Raw genomic sequence first — 15,888 nt, forward strand, 5'->3', positions numbered from 1 at the left:
CCCTACTGATAAATCTTTCCCGGATTAAAATGAACTAATAAAATCTAAATAGTGCATTACTGTAATTGTGCTATCCGTAGCAGAAAACTACACTCAAAGCCATTCTGACGCAGCATCCCCAGCGGCCTGGGCGCACGGTCGGCCATAACTCAATACAGAAGTGATAAAAAAAAATGTTGCAGAGGTTGTTGTGGAACAGAACATGGGACATTACACACACTGGATCAATACTACAGAGACACACACGGCCAGCGACTTCTGGGTCATTAGACTTACTCTAAACTTCAATGTCTTTATCTTTTTTAATCAGCCTACAAATAAATCCAAGATTGTCCTTTTGTGAGGTGGTTCTTCGTTAATTTATTTAGGAAACGATTTAAAGAGAGGTTATAAGTTCAGCGCCTCATGTTTTTCTACAGCCTCTGTAGTTTTAGCAGCATCTGGTTGCTAGCAGCAGCATACAGATATGCCTTTTATTTAGTGTTTTAATTAAGCTATTCTTTGGGGGTCCATGAAAACAATTTTATCAGGGACGTTTCAGTCGCCACTCAGTTTAATTCAAATTAAATTAAAACTAATTTGATTTTAACATAATCTTTAACTGGCCCAAAGTTTTGAGGAGAAACTATGGAACTAAATCCTATGTGAAAACATTTACCTCCAACAAACCATAGAAATTCTTCACTGCAAAGAAAGATTATGGGATTAAATGTGAAGACGAAGATGAGAGACTATTTTTACAGGAGGCAAAAAATCAAAAAATAAAATATCAATTGGACGTTAAAGCCATTAAAGAAAGACAAAAATAGCTGGTGACAGAAGTTGGGGAGTTTTCTGTTTGGGTGGCCCTAGAGAGCTAAACCTAAAATTCTATCTTAATACAGCTACATAGTGCAAGGTGGCACTGAGGAAAACCACTCCTGTAAAAAAGATGCTGCTGACCATCAGTTTTTCAAAATGAATTCTGCGGATAAACAAAGGTTTGAAGTAGATCCTAAACAGAGAGCTGAATTTTCATCCAGCTGATCAGTCAGCTAACAGGGATGGGTGTGTAGCAAGCAACAGGAAGGCTAGACCCCAGGTTCTCACTGACTCCGTGGTCATCACTGCATTTTTCTCTCTGTCCCAAACAGAGGCAGTTCTAGTGAATGCTCTGATCTCACTAGACGGACAGAAGGATTGATTCCATTTCTTTTTTTCCAAAAGACCAGATGAACCAGACAGCAAGTCAGACACCAAAAAGTAACATCTCTGAATAAGTGAGCAGGCCCCTGCTTAAAACCTTCCATGACTCTGTGGTGGCATCAGCCTTCCTCTACATTGTCATTTGCTGGGCCCCTGGCAGCGCAGAGCGGGACAGAGAGAGACTGAACAAACTAGCAAGAGACGCCTCTTCTGTCCTAGGCTACACTCTGGACTCAGTGGAGGAGGGAGCTGTCCAAGCTTACATCCATCACGGACAACACCTTCCACCCCCTGCACCAGACTGTAGAGGAGCTGAGCAGCTCCTTCAGTGAAATACTTTTACATCCCGTTTGCAAAAAGGAGCGGTACCACAGGTAATTCATCCCTGCTGCAACCAGACTCTACAATGCGACACTACAATGGCAATAACTTGTGCAATGTATAATGAGCAATTACTATTTAACACCCTGTGTGATAACCTGTCTCTCTACATTTGATACCCAGTTGGTGATACCCAGGGCAATAGTTATATAGATAAATACCGATCTTTTTGACTATGTGAGCTGATGTAACGAGTACATTTCTCTACTGTGAGATCAACCAATCAATCAATAAGAGGCAGGTCTGTCTGGATCCATGAACAGGTTACACTTTGGGGTGGATTACCAAAGTTACTCCTTTGAAGTTTCCGATTTCTGTCCATCATGAGACTTTCTAGATTTAAACATTCTGTCAGAAATCACAGTTAAAATAGAGATCTACCTTATCTTCAAAATATGCTCAACGCTATAACATGCTAGTCTAAAAAAAAGAAAAAGGGTAAGAACATGCATGACAATACAATAAGTGATCACAGCATGAAAGCTAGAGTAGATATTTATAATTAGAATATGTTTATAATTCTTGAAGAGAAATTGTGGCCAGAAAGAAAATGTGTATTTGAAGGTCAAAGCTTTACAAAACCCACAAATCAAACTGGAAATGATTGAGAAAACTCTGACCAGATATCTCAAAATATAGTGGCACTGATTGTATAGATGATCACAGACAGACTGGGAGTGCCAACTTATTATTGTAAAGGAATAATCTTCATGTTACTTCCAGGTGTGTGCCATCTATATCAAAAACAGTATCAGGAAACAAAACTTCTCATGATCCTCTCTTCCTTTTGATTTGTCTGAGCTTCGTGGCACTAATCGGCAGGCAGGCCAGTGAGGCGGTGAGTTATGAAGCAGAGCGCTGACATGAAATCAAGTTACTGAGGACTGATTAGACAGATCGCACAGCATTAAACCAAATTCCTAACAATGTCCGCTCTGTGGCTTAATTTAATAACGACAGGTAGCTGCATTTATAGAACAGCTGGAAAATACAACAAATCCAAACACAACTGAACAAATCCAATGACTGTATTGCAAATACTCAACGATAAATAAACTAGTTTGCTATTTGTAGCATTGAACAAAAACTGGAAAAACAGTTTGAAAGCGACCTTTCCCTGTAACTGGTTGCCATTTTTGCGCAGTTAGATTTTATTTTAAGCATTATGAATCAATAAATCAAGTAACGTAGGTAGAAGCTGAGGGTGAATTGCTCAACAGCTTTAATATTAAGATATTCTAACTCCTATCATGTCAAAAATCCGATTTTAAGACATTTTCTGCAATTTGGGGTTTTCAGAAGCCAGTGTGGGGCTTTGATTTAAAAAGTTCTAACCTGATTTTACTCTAAAAAGAAGGATAACTCTAAAAAGATATATTCAGACTAGGACTGAAACAATTGCATTAATGCAGAGGCATTGATTATCGAAATAATCGTCAATCAACCAATCTAGCAATTTATTAAGCATTAACTCAAGTATAGAGACACCAACACATACCATTAGCTGACAGAGCAACCCACTTAAGACAGCAATCATATTAGTGAAAAATAAATAAAAAATATATTAACATATTGCATTTAAGATAAAAAATGATTTAAAAAAATAAAAAAATAAAATAAAATAAAAAGATGTTCCCTTCTGTCATCATATTATATCCAAAATTTCTCAATTGCAAAAGTTTTGGCTTCATCTGGTTTAAATGTTCTTTTTAAGTGACCTTTTGCTATCGGATATTAATCGACTAATTAAAATAAAGAAAATAATAGATTAATCGATTAGCAAAATCATTGTTAGTTGCAGCCCTAATTCAAAATATGGAAAACATTGCTGAGAAACTTACTGAGCAGGAAAATCCACTGCCTTTGACTCACTTGAGTGAACAAATGTCATAATTTCTAGCAACTTTAACATTTATTTTGTTAATTGAGCCATGAAAAGAAGACAGACAGAGAATGGAGTTATAATTGGACAGATCACTGCTTCCTAACTAGCAAGGCTTAAACCCTGCAAATATAAAACGGCTTAAAAGCTTCTTTTGAATTACATCTTCTCAGCTTTCACAAAATGTATTTATTCCTCCCAGAACTTATGACTGAGAACCTTACAGAAAAAAAGCTTCGTGTTTAGCACTCCAACCAAGGAATAGACATATTCTGGTCATTTTCCAAGTTATGACTAAATCCCTCTCAATTACTCCCCTCCCTTTCCTTTTATGTCCCATTTGACCAAGTTCTGCAGGTACGAAGAAACGGAAACCCCCGTTTGTAAATTTCTTTAATCACATTACATCTGTAAATTGAACTCTTCACGTAATCTGTGCAATTGATTTAGAGGACGTCTAGAGAAATCATTTACATTACACAATCCCTTTATAAATGTGGCACAAAATGTCTGTAATTGTACCAATGCATCTTTATAAGAGAGCTAAGAAAATCCCATAGAGGGATGGTATCTGTCACTGTAATGCCTGTATACGTATCTGAGAGGAAAAGCCTTGTTCATTAGCAAAGATAGAAACTGGCACAGAGTTACAGGCTCCGTGTTGGACGGCCTGCCAAAGGGGAGGCCCTCCTCTAATCACTCAGAACTGGGGCTCTATCTGGGGAAAGCCTTGGATGCGTGCTCATCCATCTAAACAGGACCTTTAGAGTGATACACAACATAAACGTCTCGTCATGTAGGTCTAACTGCAGAAAGCATGTCATTATGCTAAGATCTTTTAGAGACTTGCATGAAATCTGAGGGTTCAATTTATAAATGAATCGTCGCCAGGCATAAAACAGCAGCATCGTACATTTCTTCATATCATCAGCATGCTCCTCCTGGACATGGTAGAAAGTGATGGGAAAAACTGAAAGGCTTTCTGAAAACAATGCCCGTTTGTAAGAGGTGCGCTTTTTTTTACCCCACCAATCCAGACTCAAGGAGCTGATTCAATATTTTCCACCAGTGGCGCAAACTGGAAACTTCACCATTCCTATAAAGGGAGAGGGAAGTGCAGCTGTGGACTCAGCAGGGACAGCTGGGATGCGAGTCAGTCTCTCCTGTCCATCTCTCTTTAGTGCGTTTGTCTCTATACGGCCTCACAAAGATACCAAGACCTCTATTTTAGTCGACTTCATGCATGATTAAAGGACAATTTCTGCAGTGGGTAGCATATCAGTTTTATGGGAGTGTTTCAAATCAGCCATTTTCAAGGAGGCTTTACAGTAGTAACCAAAAACCACATTAAAAAAAAAACAAAACAAAAAAAAGAAATCAAAACAGTGAAACCTTCAGGGGGTGATTCGTTTGGAAGACAACACCATGTTATTAAAAAACTCCTGCTGATTTCATAATAAGCAAGCATGTTGTAATGGTTAACTGATGCAAAGAGAAAACAGACTGGAACCGTCGTATTTACACCAGTGAATGAACACCTGGATACACGTATAGTTAGAAATAAACAGAACCTATTGACATTTAAACAGTTCATCACTTAACAAGCAGGCGCCTTAAGAGTACGATGGAAAACCAGACAGAGCAGCAGCAGTTTGGTGACACACGACACCGTTTCTCCAACCAGCATTTGAATCAAATCTATTGCTGTGGTTGAGTTATTCACCTTGACATGAAGAGCACAGAAAACGGACCTGAAAACTGTTGGAGATAGAATTCGGCTCCTAAAGAGCAGTCATGGGTTGGCTCCTGATTAAACAAGGAATTGAGATGCCGTCCAACAGCGACAAACTGTCTTTTTTCAGTAGGTGAAAAGGGATCAGTTAAGGTGGTATTGGTTTTGACTTACAGAAAGAAAGACGAAACCCTCTGGGGGATCCAGAACCAGAACAGATCTGTAAGAGGCTGTTTGTTAGACATTTGTAAGGACCATATTGTGTCATCTACCACAGGATTTCCAAAAACAGCTGTGAGCCACTTCTTAGGAGCCAGTTCTGTACCGAATTTGCTAACCGATGATTAAAGGTCATTTTTACTCTTCTTACAATCCATTTTAAGACAAAAACAAGGCTATACCACTCAAATAAATATACCTACCAGCTTGAGGTCAATCACAGATGTTTGGAGCAAGCAGTTAGTTTACAGCGACAAAAAAGGATCAGGACCCTCAAATTATTTAGCTGAGCTCGGACAAACACAGTCCCCTCTCTGAGGTTCCTCTCATCCAAAAATGACTCCCATGATTTTTTTTTTTCCAAAAATAAAGCAGCCTTTTTTAAACCAAAAGACACTTTGCTTGAATTTAGGACTTCTGCTAAAGCTGTTAATGTGAGTTGACTGCAATAATAAAAGGATGTGTGTGTGTTGCCACCCGCTGCACCTCGTGGCTTCATACATCACACCATCAAGCTGCAAAGCCAGCTACAAGCAGTGGGAGGACTAAACAAACACCCCCACCCAACATGTCCTGATCCTAGCAGAAAACCTGTAAAGATTGGTAGACAATAGTTAAATCCTGGGTTGAGATGTTTTTAAAGGGGCTGATGCATCCTGTTCCCCTTGGGTAGATGGTAGTATAGATAGAACGATGGCTCTAAACTCTTAGAACTTCCTACTGAGCTGATAAAGCTAAGACTAAGAAGAACAAAAAAACAGATAAAACCAATACTGAAGACCTTTTTCCAAACCTAACTTTGATCTACTTCTACAGCTCAGCTCTTAAGGTGCAGCCATGATTCCCTTGCTTAATGTCACATCAACATATTATCATCAATCATCTGCCTTATAGCCACAAAAACGTATTTAGTCTTTGCTTTAACTTTGACTGCTTCAACAAAGCTAATGACTAATTTTCAGCATAATCACTTCTGATTGGCTCATTGGAAAGTTAAAAAAAATAAATAAATCTCTGCCAAATCAATAAAGGCACCTCTAGTGATGGAGGCTAGAAGTTAGCCATTTTTAAAACAGTGGCATGCTAAATAATAATGCCAGAGAATGCATGAAAGCCATTTATGACAAAATCAAAATGATCTGCAGTTAAAATCAGGCTGCAAGAGAGCAAGATACTCAGCAGAAAACAGGAAGGCTAAAAATTAATCTGTTTGGAGATTCTGGTCTCTCAAATTCAGTAAATGATGGAACAGGTTAAGAAATGGAAATGATGGCAGCTTTCAGGGTGTCTTAAGCCACATTTACACTACCCTTTTGAAATCGAGCAGAGATCGGTCCAAGCACGGTAGATAACTGTTGAGTGTAAATGGAATGCAACTGAATTGGACCGTAGACAGTAGGGCTTGGCACGGTTCAGTTGTGGCTCGTTCTCTGATGACAAAGAGCGCATGAGCCGACCGCTTCATCTCCTATTTATAGTCAGCGGACTTATTTCGAGGGTTTTCTGGTGTGTCCGGGTTTGTAGTTCACAGATCTCTTCACCTGTTCACAACACGAATATCTTCTCAGCCTATTAACAATAAACGATATCAAAAGAGCGTGGTGCGACCTGGGTATTATTATTATTATCATTTAAATTTTAGGCGGAGTACACTATCAATTTTTTTATTTGCGTAATTCCCACCTTGAGAGCTGTAGGAGGTGAGGAACTTTGCTAGCATGATGTGTAAATGGTTGTAAGAACTAAGCTCGAGACATTTAACTGATCTATGCTTGGTCTTAACTGCTGCAGACAGATCTGTTTAATAGGGGTAGTGTAAATTGGGCAATAGATAAAAAGCAGTATAGGCAGATCAAAGGCTCAAGAAAACTAGAGATAGGAAATTGGTGACAAAATTATGACCAATAAGTCTCCCCCAGATAATAAATCACAACTATAGAGAATTATCCTAAAAAAGAACCCCCAAAACCTGGAGTACAGGGTTGTAGTGGGGTCTAAACCCAGCTGAATGCGTCTCCAGGCCGATCCCCTCCTTCTACTCAGCTATAAATAAAACTGAATGGCCGCCGCCTTCAGCCCTGCACTCAGGGCTGCTAATAGAGTACCTGTCCCGTCTCTGCTACACTAAGCGAGCAGCAGGTCTGTCGGGATTTCCTCCGCCATGCCTGTCGATGTAAAGCACACAGCAAAAAGACTGAGAGTCTCTGCGTGCAGGCAGCAGCTGTGACGAAGCACAGCTATCAGAGCAGCGAAGCACTGCTGGACGCCCAGTGTAATCGGCAGACAAGGGCAGCTGCGGAGGCCATCTGGAAAAGCCTGCTCACGAAAGGAACCAGCAGAGACAGAGAGAAAACGTTCAACAGGACAAGAAGGAGAACATGAGACACGGCTTTAATAAAACATGGATGCAGTGATACGCAGGCATTAGGGAGCGCATGGTGTCCGTTAAAGCATGGGGAGCTTGCAATCCAAACGTGTCATCCTCGGTTTGATACGCCACTTCCTCACAGGAACACGGCCTCAGCTAATAGAGTCGTCCATGTGGTTGGCCTGGCTGTCACAGTGACTGATTACTGTCGACTCATTCTCCAGAGACACAGAGGGAACGCTGCTTCACTGCCCCTCCTTTAGCCAACGCTGGCTGTGGAGGTCCTCAGTGTCCTTGGCAACCACTCAGCCCATCAACATCCGCTTCTCAGCTGGCGGTGCCCGTGAACTCTAATGACCTTTCCAGCCATCATTTACATAAAGTCGTTCTGCTCTCACAACTTTGGCCGACATGTGGAAAACCACACGGCTAGGCCAAGCTTTCTGGATTGATCTGTACATCATACACATGCTCCCTCCTGGGAGACCCACCGTCTTACATCCATTTTAGATCAGGTGTTCATCTCTATGAGCATCAGACCCACTTCAGCAGGAACTTACAGCACTTTCAAACCTACAGTAAGTCTTCTTTAAAGCAGGGTTCCGCAGAAAGTGGACACGGTGCAGACATGCGCAGCTTTTTAAAAACATGAATATTATGCCAGGAGCATTTTCAGTGCAGCGTCTCTGTCCGGTTAGACTCTGATCACATCATGATAACATCATCCTGCTATCATAGTGTACTTATAGGCTTTTAATAGAACATGAACCAGCCAAGTCTTTAATCACCATATTTTTTCTTCCATCACGGATAAGAAAGTTAAAAGATTTTGTTATTTTTTTCTTTTCCTCATATTCATCATGGCTGTTGATTAACTGGATGACTGTGCTTTTTCTGTAGCAGCTCCCAAGCTATGGAATGATCTTCCTTTGGGCATACGACAGGCCTCTCCACTCACTGTTTTTAAGTCTCTTCTTAAGACCCATCTTTTTTCTTTGGCTTTTGGCACAATCTGAGAGGTGTCCCTTTGTTTTAAAATAGAACAGCTGTCAATTATAGAGAATCGGACAATGGAAGGTTTCAGAAAGTCGCAGCGATGCTTTCATCGGATCAACTCTGACTGGAATCAGCCCTGAGGAGCCGAGTTGCTTCCACCTCGGGTAAGACTGGTAGAACAGCAGGTCCACCCAGCCTTGCCCATCCATACAAAACAACCTGTACAGGGAGAGCTTTAATTGGGAAAGCAGTCATGGGTCCTTTGGTAGTCTGGAAACACAGCAGAGTTTGGAGAATCCATTCATATGACAACTTTTTGTTACCACACACCTCAAATCTGGCCTATATGGAAGAGTAGCATTACACAGAAGATGAGGTGATTCTTAATGGTTCTGAACCATGGATCAACTTTTTTTTTTTTTTTTTTAAGTACAACATGCATACTACTACTAATTTAAGTTGTTCTGTGACATTAAATCCACAAAAATACATAAAACATGTGTTAGAGAAGGTTCCCAGAGTGCTTAGACCTTAGCATGGCCTCTGTAGGAGGGCATCTGGATCAGCCTGGATTTAATATTTAGGATCAACAATCTTAAAACCTGAATCCTTAGCACCCGCTGCTGTTACTGTTGATCATGAAAAAGGAGATCAAATGTAACGGCTCTCTCCCTGCCTCTCCAGATAACCTTTCTCAGAAACTGCCCATGCTATCGCCATGCTTTCCTTTGTTAGAGCAAAACTAATCCTCCTTATTGACCAAAACAATCAAACAAAACCAAACGTATCAGACAGAGAAACACATTTATGCCTGAAATGTCAGTCGGACTTGATTCAGGAGATCATCTCCTAGATCAGCTATTATCAGCTGCTTTAGGAAAGTTTGGACCCTCTCATATAAAGAATGAGCAACATTAAAACTACTTGTACATATATACAGTTTCAACAGTGGCTTGATTCATTGTTTTCCAACTAAAACTAAACAGTAGTTAAACACAGGTTTAAAATGTCCTTCTTAATATTCCCCATCATGATTTTATTCAAGGTTATCGGGGAGATTATCCAACACTGATCTGAACATAATAAACGCAGCAGATTTTTTTAATACATCCACCCACAAGTAGGCAGGAGAACAAGGGGCAGAAATGCATTTATTTTATTTAAGTTAAGCAAATCAGCAAAAATAAGATCTAAAGCTCCAACAAGTTGTTGAACAATTTGGAAATTTATCTGCAACTTTTAACACAGAATCAACTTTTTAACATGAAATCTCATCAACTAGAGTTTAGGAAATCTATGGGACTGGAGTTAGATGTTAGAAAAGTAAAGTTGGACAAGGAAAACAATAAACATAAACATCATTGGTCACTTAGATGGAGTTTCAATGTAAGGGAGCAATGGGGTCATCATGCTGTTAGAGAAGAAAGAGAAAACACCAAAAAAAAAAAAAAAAAGGTTTCCATTTTCTCAAATGTGTCACAGCCATAAGTGGAACAATTTTCAAAAAAAGGCAGTCAGTTTAAGGACTTTAATGTGATATTTTAAATTTTTGAAGTCTGATTTAACAGCCATTGTAGCTTAGGGTAATTTTTGAGGAAGCAATTTTTATAGAGATAAACTTAAACTTTAAGACGCAAGTTATCACGTTGTGTTTTGTACATTTTATTCTTTGAACATAATGAAAAAATAAACACTTTTTAAACCAGTCCACCGTTCAAACAGAGCCATCAGAGGTCTACACAGGCCAGTTTGGTTCTCTGGGCCTGAACATGGATCACGTTTTACCCAACTGATGCTCGCAAGTCTAAAGAGGCAGCAAATGCTGAGGTGGAATGGAAAAAACAAGGCAAGCTGACTGTCAGCACGCAGGCTAAATTACTCCTCCTTTCCCCACAGTGGGTATTATGGCCTGACATTCATCCCTGCCGCTGCTCTAAGAAATCCTCCGCTACACAAGAGCATTATTGCCTTTTTATGTTCCTGATAATCCCTACAACTCATTGCAGTTTTACTTGATGCAAACACGCTGAATTTATTTCTTTACTAATAGTCTTAATATAAAAAAAAAAACAAAATGGTAAAATAATATAGAGAAGAGAAGATAGATCAGCTGGTGACCACAACTAGTAGATCTTAAACTGTCTGTAGTCTGGGAAAATCTCAAATTAAGATATTTTTCTGATCAGTGAACGCACCATCCAATCAAAACCAAACAACGGCAACATTACTCTTCAGAGTTGACGTGTTTACCGAGCGATAAGAGACTAAAATGTATAGTGGAGGATGTTCTTTTTCCCGGTGGATCCCCAAAATAAGTAGTCCTCCTAATTTTTAATCATTCTGGTGATATGTTTATGTAAGGACGTCCTACGTGCTCATCCCAATTTTCACTTACCGGTGGTGAGTCTGACATAGTGGAAAAATTGCAAATCTTCTTTATGAAAGTAAGCTTGTATGTGCGATGCAAACAGCAACTTTTAAGTAAAGCATGCCTGAGAAGAAATGGGCTTGTGCACGCTCTCACACATGTTTAATAGGCGTTCCCTTTCAGGAATGGCTACAGGGTTGTGCATGTTCGTTTCTTTTTTTGTTTGTTTTTAAAGTGGAGAGGGCGGGTCTTTTCCAAAATTCACAAAAATCCTCCACTAAACCTTTAGGCTTACCGGTTTTAGTACCAGTGAGGGCCATAAAAAGAAGTCAGAAGAATAAGAAATGAAGCGGGAAGCAAATGGGTGAAGGAGGGAACTGAATCAGAGAAAAGTTGAATGGCAAACTTGCTCGGTTTCATTCTTCTAAGCCTTCATCCTCTCTCTGTCACAGAACATAAATACTTGGGGGCTTTTTGAAATCGGGATCTCAGGGATGCGAACAGACACTGATGTTTTTAGACATGCTAATAAAGTAGCCTTTTCCTGCTCTGGAACAATGCAGGAAACTTTGCTCCTTAAATCCTAAAACATGAAGATTTTAAAACACCAAGTCAATTTTGTGAAATATATATTCCCCCCCTGCTGCTCTCTCTCTCATCCACTGTGATATCACTGTTGCTTCTTACGTTAATAATTAAATAACATCTCATGGCAGGGAGGCCAAAGAAACTTTTATGAACACTGTTTGTTTCTCGTTCTTACAAGCTAGGTAATCTAAATGGGTAAAAGTTTAAAAATAAACATCAAATCTGCGCTTGTTTTTTCCCACACAGATGAGTTGGACCTCATTGCTGTAAAAACTGTGGAATTTAAACGAGAACATTTCTACTTAAAAACCAGTTAAAAAAAGTTTTCAAAAAATTCAAAGATCCTAAGGGCAACCTTTGGCTTAATGATCAACTCTTAACACTCCCACTGGTGGAGCAGTGACTTATCAGCGTAATAATCAAGCAACAGATTGCACCACCATGGCGGTTATCCTCTTAGTACTTCGGGAGGCTTGATCCTACAGAAAGAAGTCAGCTTTGGCTCTAATCTGTTATCTAGTGGCCTTTGAGGGTGGAGCAACAGTCTTCAGCAGTCATGTTGTGAGTAACAACAAACTCAGGGTCCCTGCTTGTTGTGTAAGCTTGGCTCACAATGAACCAACCATGTGATGCGTTTAAGGACGCTGGGGGAGATAGAAAGCAGGTGTCAAGCATGCTGATGAGGAAACTTGATCAAGGGTTCGATGAAATCAGAAAAAAAGGTCACAATGACCTTTTAGTAGTAGTAACCTTGTTTTAAACTATCGGATTATAATAGTCCAGCTTTCTAGTGCTAATCCAAAACGACACAATGTGAACACCTGTGTGACCTTCTGAGCTGGCTTATGACATTGTAGTGCATGCTGGGACATGTTTGTTTTTTTTTTTCTTTATAATGTAAGATATTGGAAGCCATAAAATAATTACTAAATCTAGGAGACGTTTACAATCTGATCAAGTCACTTTTCTTCCTCCTTATTATTAAAGTATTTAAGTGGAATAAAAAAACAATGTTAGAGTCCTGATATTAACAACCTAACAGCAGGAACTTTTATTTTGATGTTTATGTGTTTAAAACCTGTATAATACAGAGCGTATAAGTAGTGTTTCTGTCAGAGCTGTAATAACCTGTTCGGCTCTTAACGCATCGTGACAGGCCTCTTTCCACTTGTATTACACCTTTAAAATAACAAACAAAATGTATTTGATTATTTTCACGATAAAAAACAGTTGTATATTAGAGACGTGATTAAAAAAAAGAACGAGATAAGCTCTTGAGTGTGTTAATGTCGCATCTCTGTGAGAGGAGAGCACCCTTACTCGATCCAGACCAACTGAACTGCAGTTTTTCTCAGACGGAACCATAGGGTCTCATTTTCAGTCCTACCGGGGTTCAAACATGTGGTTTTACAAGTCGGGACTTTTTTTATTTCTATTGACGCTTTCACCTCAAACGAATTTTCGACTTAAGCTTTAAAGTAAATGTGGTCGGTAAACGGCGCAGGCTGTATCCACAGAGCTGAGGTAATCTCCTGTAGCATCGGGCACATCTGCACAACAACGGTTAAACAGGATTTGTTCTGCGTGAAACACGGACACAACACTTACCTCGTCGGTGAAAGTTTTTTCCGGGTGAATTTAAGTTAACTGTGGGCTTGGTAAATAACTAAAAATGAAGTAATAAATGTGTATTTTCAGCTGTATTAATCAGCCAGCTTCTGCCTGTCGCTACCTCTCTACGACAGCCTGTATATCCGAGTGACTGTGGGCGGAACTACGCGCTGCGGACGAGAACCGCTGATTACCCAATGGGAGGCGTCCTAACGACATAGATAGGAGAAGGAAAACAGGAGTCTCCACCCTGCACCCAAAAACATGGTTAAAAAAAAAGTCACCACTTTTTCAGTTAACACTGAAATTAAGTGAAACTCGTAGATTTTACTGGCTTATAGCTTACCTGTGATGTATTATCAGTGTTTATTTTCATTAGATCTACTTAGTTGTGTCTAAAACCCCAATTCAGTTGCTTATAAAATTGCAACACTGTGTACTATGATCAGTGCACTGTTGTTTGGCCTTGACAGCTGTCTAGAAGACAGTCACTCACAGCCACCACAAAGCGGGTAATAACTAACTATAGAATAACATATAATTGAAAAAATAGGGGGAAAAATCTGTTCACAGATGAAGTAAAGTCTGTTCAAGAGATTGGGAGAGATTAGAAGGTCAAATTGCTGTGTTAAGGTGGATCGAGAGTGAGAGAAAAAGAGAGAGAGATGGACATGATAAATATGAAAAAAAGTTCATATTTAAATAAGTAAGAAATACATAAATAAAAAAATATTATTTAGCCATTAAAAGGCACACAACTTTTGCACAGACTTTTTGAAGGGCACATATAGCACGTCCTCAACTCCTTAGAGGGCATGTTATTACATGCTTCATTCCCAAGAGGGCACTCTTGAGCCTCTTTCCCACTGAAAATAGCGGGTTAACCGACGCGTTAACAACTGGCATTTGGCTTGCTTCCCATTGGCAAAAAAAAGCTGGGTCTTCCCCATGAGGAGTGGCTGCCTAGTGGTTAGGGTGGGGGGTTTTCGTTATAGTGGTTACCATACCATACCAGCCTCAAAGCACTTACCGACCAGGTTACCAAATTCAGAATCTATGTCATATAGCTACATCCATGTTGCGACCAAAAGTTTTATAAGGAACAGAAACGCGTTCAACGTCAGTTAACAAACTTATGAACAGTGACATTTCTCGCGTCAATGTACACGCAGACTTAGTTATTATCACAAATGTAATGTAGAGCAATAATAACTTACCTCAAACTGTTGTCGGAACTACCTCTTGCTCGTCTCTGTCCTGTAACGTCCTGTAACGTCTGGACACGGAGCAGAAACAGTCAGTTATTACAAATACTCTAATAGAGTTTACTACACCAAAAAGTCATTTTTATCAGTGTACTTTAACAAGGATAACTTCACCTGTTAGTTAAAAAAGTAGATATAGTTAGAGTTAAACATGATGAAGTACCCCTTACCTGCTCCAAAAGCCGTCAGTGTCTCTATAAAATGAAGGAAGGTGAACTGCTGCTTCTCTGTATCCATGGTAACGGAAGTCCTTTAACTGACACACTAATACCGGTTAATACCGGTTTAAAAGCTAAATAAACCCATTTAAATGTCTTCTTATATTCTTTAACGTGTTCTCAAAATTAAGCCAGAGGTTTTACAACGGTTTTTTTTTTTTTTAAGTTGCAAATTACAAAATATTAACATAACATATCTCAAGAAATAGAATAGTATCTCCAGAATATGTGTTCAATGATGGAGTGCAAATACAGTTAAGATATGACATAGGCCTACTTTAACTTAAATAAATAACAAAAGAGATTTAAACAAAGACAAAAAACAAAAGACAAAAAAAAAAGAAAAAGGGCCGAGATCTTTTACATTTCTCCACATATTTCCCGAATTACGTTAACAGTGTGAATACATTTTTTATTGTTGATTATCTGGATATAATTGAAGTACATTTTTTAATCATTTTCAAACACAGGGAAGAAAGGTCGACCTTTGGAAAATTTGGTTTTGTATATGTGGAATTTTGCAATTAGAATAATCAAGTTAGCCATAAATTGCATTTTCCTATCGTTATTAGTATAGTGTAAGATAATATCTTTCACTTGTAGTTTAATTGGTCTGTTAGAGTGTGATATGATGTAAACCTCAACTTCTGTCCAGAATATCTGCAAAAATTTACATTCAAAAAATAGATGATTAATTGTTTCTTCCTCAGTATTACAGAATACACAGTTGACATCAATATTGACAAATTTGGCTAAAGCATATTAGTAGGGAATCACTTCAACAGTTATTCACCTAGGGTGTCACTTAGTGATGAAAGTTGGTGGGGACACTCTAAGGGTGGTGGCTGATGGACCTATAGTTACTCCACCCGAACGCTTTCATTAGGTTTTTTTATTTTTCAAAAATTACCTTAAAGATTTATTTATTTATTGAATGCTTTTCTTATTGTTAAAAACACAAGAGAACCACAATACACTGATATTAATGTTTATAGATAGTTATACAGATGCCTTTTAGTGCATTTATATATATATAAGGCCTACCCATAGCGGAGATGTCAAGTAACAAAGTACT

General features: G+C 39.0%; 1 protein-coding gene across 3 annotated transcripts in view; it reads right to left on the minus strand.

Moving 5' to 3' along the window:
* The window catches only part of ndrg3 (NDRG family member 3), a 51,160-nt gene extending 37,678 nt beyond the window's left edge, over nucleotides 1–13,482 (minus strand). For all 3 annotated transcript variants that reach the window (XM_015389225.1, XM_015389224.1, XM_015389227.1), the window contains exon 1: nucleotides 13,328–13,482. The gene's annotated coding sequence lies outside the window, so the exon portion shown is untranslated. The remainder of the gene's footprint in view (nucleotides 1–13,327) is intronic.
* Nucleotides 13,483–15,888: the final 2,406 nt, after the last annotated feature.

Source organism: Cyprinodon variegatus, unplaced genomic scaffold, assembly GCF_000732505.1.
Source record: "Cyprinodon variegatus isolate N-32 unplaced genomic scaffold, C_variegatus-1.0 Scaffold452, whole genome shotgun sequence".
Taxonomy (NCBI): Eukaryota; Metazoa; Chordata; class Actinopteri; order Cyprinodontiformes; family Cyprinodontidae; genus Cyprinodon; species Cyprinodon variegatus.